Here is a 6,240-nt window from a genome sequence, read left to right on the forward strand (position 1 = left end):
CTGTCTCTCAGTGTGCTGATGCCTGTAGCCACAATGCCAAGTCTGGGTCCTCAAGTTCCTCACCTACCTATAGTGATTACAACTCTAGCATGTGATCCAGGTTCAGCCATATGCATGTGCTATCAGGACTTTCAGACAGTTGTATATGATGTAGTGATATGTTTTCAAAAGGATGATTTTTTTGCACACCCAAATATTGCAGTTGAATACCTAATTGAGTACATATAGTAATATTTTCAGAGGGTGGCACAAAGTAGTACTCAAATGACTGAATGTCTGAACAGACACACAGAAATAAATGGGCAGTACCAGAGGCATGGCTATCTAGTTCTGCATACAATTAAATAAGGCAATAAACTGCATACATACATATAATCCAGGGTACCTAAATGTGTGAATTATGAATTATTTACTCTGGCTGTGATCCAGCAAAGTATATAAGCATGTGCTTCACTTTAAGCACTTTAGCAGTCCTGCTGAGTTCAATGGGGCTACTCAGGAGTTTAAAGTTAAACATATGCTTAAGTGCTTTGCTGGATCAAAGTCTCTATTTGCAACCATTTGTTCTGACTCCTAGATAGAGTTACCTACAAGATATTTAGTTCTGAAATAATTTTGAAAGCATTTTCCTTTACTTGATTTACATTTCCCCTTTGTATTAAAGGTTTATAAGATTTAAAAAAACAACCGCAAAAAGATACAACCAACAGCAACAGAATACTCCAGAAAACAGAAAATTACATGTAAAAGAAAAACAGTATGCGATCACTTTGAGCAACCTAACTCATTTCTAGCAAATCTAGTTATAAGTATTCTTTCCCTCAAATTATATCTTGCAGTCCAAGTAAATATAGGCTGACAAATCTGTGTATATAAGTCCTAGTTATCTCATGATTTTTTGTCACATATTGAAAAGTGAGAAAAGTGCTCTTACTAACTATACCAATATACAAAGAAAGGGTTCGAGTTGAGGTTAGGGTTGGGCTTTCAGGGAAACAAGTATCTGAGTTATTGGTGTGGAAAAACAAACAACAAAGGAACGATCATGCTGAATAGAGTGATTGAGCATCCTGTTGCCTACAAAACATGCTTCAGAGGAAGGCACAAACACATATAGACTAAACCATTGTGGGAAAATGAGGGTGTCATGTACCTCCACAGCTTTTATTATCTTCACTGCCTCTCCCTCCCTGAGGATGCAGGACTCATTAATTTTCACTCCTGGTCCTTCTACCCAAGGTGCCTTACAAATTGTGCAGTTCTATATCAGTGTGGCAGAGCAATGGTACTATATAATTTTACTATTACTTAGAAAAGAGAGAAAAAACATACATTCACAGATGGGTAAGGAGTGGGTCTGTATAGAGAACCAGCTGCTTCAAATGAACAAAAGCAGCAGTAGCCAAAACTCCTCCTGTGGAGCATTTCCTTGAAGTCTAGGTTATTGGACTTAAAAACCAGGACACCACAGGAGTGTGGATAACGGTAATTTGGTAGGACATTCAGAAAAAAGCTGATTTCAGTAGCAGAAATACAGCCATGATTACAAACAAGGAAAACTCGTTTTATTGTAAACATGACTGTGAGGTTCGGATGGTATCTAGAAACCTTGGCATTCCTAGTTTTCCAGGGCATCTGCTCACCTTAGTTACAGCAGTTAATCTGTAAATAAGATAATAACACACCAATTAAACATCCTTAGGGAGACCTAGTCATATTTGTCATGACCCGTTTGTACTGCAGGACACAAACCAAAGAGTTATAACTCAGAGCTCAATCTATTTAACTGAACAAAGAGAAGGTTAAGGAGTGACTTGATTACTGACTATAGGTAACTACACGAGGAATAAATATTTAATAATGGGCTATTCAGTCTAGCAGAGAAAGATATAACACAATCCAATGGCTGAAGCTGAAGCCTGACAAGTTCAGACTGGGAATAGAGTGTGAATTTTTAATGGTCAGAGTAATTAACCATTCGAACAATTTACCAAGGGTCATGATGGATTCTCTATGACTGAGAATTTTTAAATCAAAATTTGATGTTTTCCTAAAAGATATGCTCTAGGAATTATTTTGGGGAAGTTCTATGGCCAAGAGTTCAGACTGGATGATCACAATGGTCCTTTCTGGCCTTGGCAGCTATGTATCTCTGGATAAACAGTAAGATATTGAATTCTTAAGATCTATTTGTCTTCCATTTATATTTTTAATAAGAACTGATCAAAAAACAGAAAAACAGTTCTTGAGGGGAAAAACTGAAATTCTTTACTGTTTTTTTTTCCTAAAAATTGTCAATGTTTTGATGAGATATTTCAATGGGTAACTTTTACAACCAGCCCCATAGTTCAGGAAAATCCAGGAAGATTTCAACAAATAATTTATCAAAATCTCTAAATTTGTATAATTTCAAGCAGCTTTATTAATAATATTAAAGAAGGCAACAGAAGAAGGTAGGGGATACATCTGTCCCCAGAAGGCATTGTAAGGGGTAGAAGATCAGAGTATGACATAAGGTACTGAAAGGTTGTTTTGGAGGCACAGTTTCTTGTGGGGTCTTACTGGGTCTTTGTGATGTTGTGTACAAATGGAGAGCCTCCGGGATTGATGGAGGGCTCTATTCTTTGAAATAGTCATGGAAGTTACAGAACCTTTTGAGGTTCCCCCAGTTGTTACAATTTGTATGCATTTTTGCTCTGTTGGGGATAGCTTCCTACTTACTTTCATGTGCACTTATGTACTCAGATACTAGGCTAATGACAGTCATCTAAATACCCAGATGGATACACAAACAGAAACAGGCATTTTTGTTAATGCCTGGGGCCGATTTATTATACGGTATACATATGTGTGGGCAATATTAAGAACTGGTTTTTAACATGCTTCAACATCAGTTTTGGAAATGCTGGAGTTCCCTAATTGCACAATTTTATGTATAATTTGGCAATCCGGTGGCCTGGTTTATTAAGTACTCTTAGACAGTATATAGACATGCTAAGTTGAGGACTTTTTGTTTTGTTTTTTATTCCCCTCATAGTCCTAGTAACAGGGAAGGAAGAGTTATTTAAAGGGGGGAAGGACATAGTGGATCAGATCTTCAGCTGGTGTAGGTCAGTTAACAGCAGCTGAAGATCTACTCATATTATTTAAACTTGATCATATCACTGGTAAGGAGAGGAAACATGGAAAAATGAATATTTATGTTGCTATAGGCTGTGAATTCAAGAGCAAAGATAGGGCTAGTTTAGGTTTTGAACTTCAGCATAACACAACTGATGTTTTGCCAAAACCAAATCACACTCATCTGAGCCTATCTGTAGTTAGTGTTTATAATCACTGCTTACAAAACATATATTGAGACAAGTCTCAGCCTCAAAGAGCTTAGACCAAGATTTTCAAAAGTGCTTGTCAAGTTTTAGGTATGTGATGGGGTGTACAAACGACACTCAGGGACAGAAGGGGTTAAACGACAGTACTGGACCCTAGGATCCTGACCCCTTCAGCCCTGCAGAGCATGCTTCAACTGGAGAAAAGATTGAAAAGTAACCCATCCTAGAAGGGGAGAGGGCAGGGAGAAGGACAGATGAAGGCTCCTGATAAGGGTGCTGGAGAAGCTTTCCTGAGGGAAAAAGACCATATGCTGAGCCTGGTTGGGGCTAACGGTTTGGTTGGTTGGTTTTTCTTTTTGTTTTCATCTTATATTGGATGGGAGGCTAGGGGGAAAAAACCAGATGGTAGGAAGGATCCAGGGTGGGTAACTCGGAGGGCACCTTTGGGGGCCAGGCACTTTTGACCCCCATAGGGTCTTGGGTTGGAGTCTGGTGGAGTAGGCAGGCCTAGATTCTCCTATTACTCCCTCTACTACAAGAGGGGCTCAAGCTGCCCACCCACCTCACTGCACCTCTGATTAAAAGAGGGCCTGGAGTACAAGACCTACTCACTGGGCCCTGGCACTCAGTAAGCTAACTAGTAGGCCACCTAACCCATCAAGGACTCTTACTATAAGGTGCCTCAATTCTGGGATGCCAAATTGAGCTTCCACAAAGCCACCTGATTTTCAGAAAGTATGGAGCACCATTCTCGGAAAACCAGGCCCCTTCAAGCTCGAGTTGACCACTCACATATTAAAGCACACAAAATCCCTAGTTACTTTTAAATATCTTGGCCAATTATTGCCTAAGGAAGACCAAAAAAAAAAATCCAAGCCATGGGGACAATAATTCATTTAGGCAAGGGTGTGGAGAGATTATAGGTGACCAGAACAAGGTGTGCAGGATTCCTAGGAAGAGTGATTTTTAAGGATTCATTTACAGAAGAAGAGGGAGTAGTATCGATGACAAGAAGTGGGGAACTGTTCCAAGCATATGGAGCTGCACAAAGCAGAGAATGGGAGAAAGAGAAGGTAGCGGAAAGGAGAAAGGATTCAGAGAAGTGAAAGATGGAACAGGAGACAAATTTACAGATGTAGGCTTAAAGGTAAAGATGACATCTTCACACCATGAAGTCTTCTAGGACTCAAACATATTCCCTGATCATGTAGAATATCATGTAATTTCCCTCTCCTTGTTCAAATCCCACTGTACTCCACAAACTCTGTCATAGGCTGGCTGCACCTTTAAGAAATGTGGATTCAAAAGCCCTGATCCACAAAGGGACTTAGATATTATAGAATCATAGGGTTAGAAGGGACTGCAAGGATCAGATTAGGTGCCACACCCAGGTGTTATGATGTTGAGCATCACAATGCCTAACTTTTAGGTGTCTAAAAAAAAATCACTGGGACAACATTGCAATCCACAAATCCTGAGTTAGGCACCTAAGCTACTTATAAAATGAATGGGGAGAGATAGGTACCTTAGAATACTATCCAGAAAGCCAGCATGCTAGGCAGGAAGCCATCTAAGCTAGCTAGGAGAAAGTGCCCTAAACCCTGCCCCTCACTCAGAGATAGGCACCTAAATTCAGGCTGCAGAGAAACATCTATCTCTGTTTACCAATCCATGAACAGTAACTCCTCTCCTAGAGTCAGGCAGCTTAGGCATCTAAGTTGTTTCATGCAGGAATGAGCTACATACTGGCCTCACTCGGCACAAAACAGCCAGAGGAGGCGGAAGTGGTTGTAGTATCATCCACCTTACAATTTTTAGCCGAGTGATTAGAGCATTCACCTGGGATGTGGGACATGCAAGGTCCAGTTTCCCTGCTCCAATGGCTATTTGTCCACAGTGAAATAGCTTCAATAGAGGAAGCTGAGGAATACCACCTCAGAATATCCCATAGCTAGTGAACAGGAGCTGCTAACACGAGAGTTTTACAAGGGTGTTTAGAGGGGGACTGTTAGCAGGGCTAGATACAAGTAACATTCTTTAAAACTTTTCTAAACTTAAAGCCTAAAACACCCCCTGATAAAAACACAACATCAACAGAGAAATGAGCTGCAGGAGTAAAAAGAGAATGCAGGCAGAAGTCCAGCAACAGAATGGGGCTATCCAGGTTATTGCACTCAATGCCACATGTATGATTACCTGCCCTATGGACAGGTGGCATATGTGTCCATTCAGTACAAGGAGCTCCTGGCTATCAGAGACCGTGGATGGGTTTGGAGACCAGAGTGGCTGAGCTGGAGGAGCTAAGGGAAATGGAGAGGTACATAGATAAGACTTTCTGGGACACTGTAGAATGGTCAGACAGCTTCTGTACTGTTGAGGAGGATGAAAGTCTCAGGGAAGAAGAACATCCAACCTCAGCAGAGGGAAAGATCCGGTAACTGGGACCCTCCTTCCAGTTGATGTTGTGATATCCTCTCGCACTGAGGGAAGGGAACTCCAGGGGGAAGGAATTCCAGTTATTAGGAAGAGAAAGTTATGGGCAATTTGATTATTAGAAATATAGATAGCTGGGTTTGCGATGACCCGGAGAATCGCATGGTGACTTGCCTGCCTGGTGTGAATGTTGAGAATCTCTCGAGACATCTAGATAGACTTATGTGTAGTACTGGGAGGGAGCCAGTGATCATGGTACATGTAGGTACTAATGACATAGGGAAGGATAGAAGAGAGGTCCTGGAAGCCAAATTAGGCTGCTAGGTAAGAGATTGAAGGCCGGGATTTCCATGGTAGCATTCTCAATGTGTGGATGAGACAATGGTATAGAAAGGAGGGGTTTAGATTTATTAGGAACTGGAGAAACTTTTGGGAAAGGGGGAGCCTATAAAGGAAGGATGGGCTCCACCTAAACCAA

The 6,240-nt window shown here is 40.9% G+C and overlaps 1 long non-coding RNA gene across 1 annotated transcript; it reads right to left on the reverse strand.

The window, feature by feature from the left end:
* Positions 1–345: 345 nt before the first annotated feature.
* LOC122457982 lies at positions 346–5,570 on the reverse strand. The gene is made up of 3 exons (XR_006277787.1): positions 5,400–5,570; positions 4,589–4,591; positions 346–357 (listed from the first exon to the last, which is right to left on the reverse strand). It is a non-coding gene; the product is annotated as an uncharacterized LOC122457982 (long non-coding RNA).
* Positions 5,571–6,240: the final 670 nt, after the last annotated feature.

Source organism: Dermochelys coriacea, chromosome 1, assembly GCF_009764565.3.
Source record: "Dermochelys coriacea isolate rDerCor1 chromosome 1, rDerCor1.pri.v4, whole genome shotgun sequence".
NCBI lineage: Eukaryota > Metazoa > Chordata > Testudines > Dermochelyidae > Dermochelys > Dermochelys coriacea.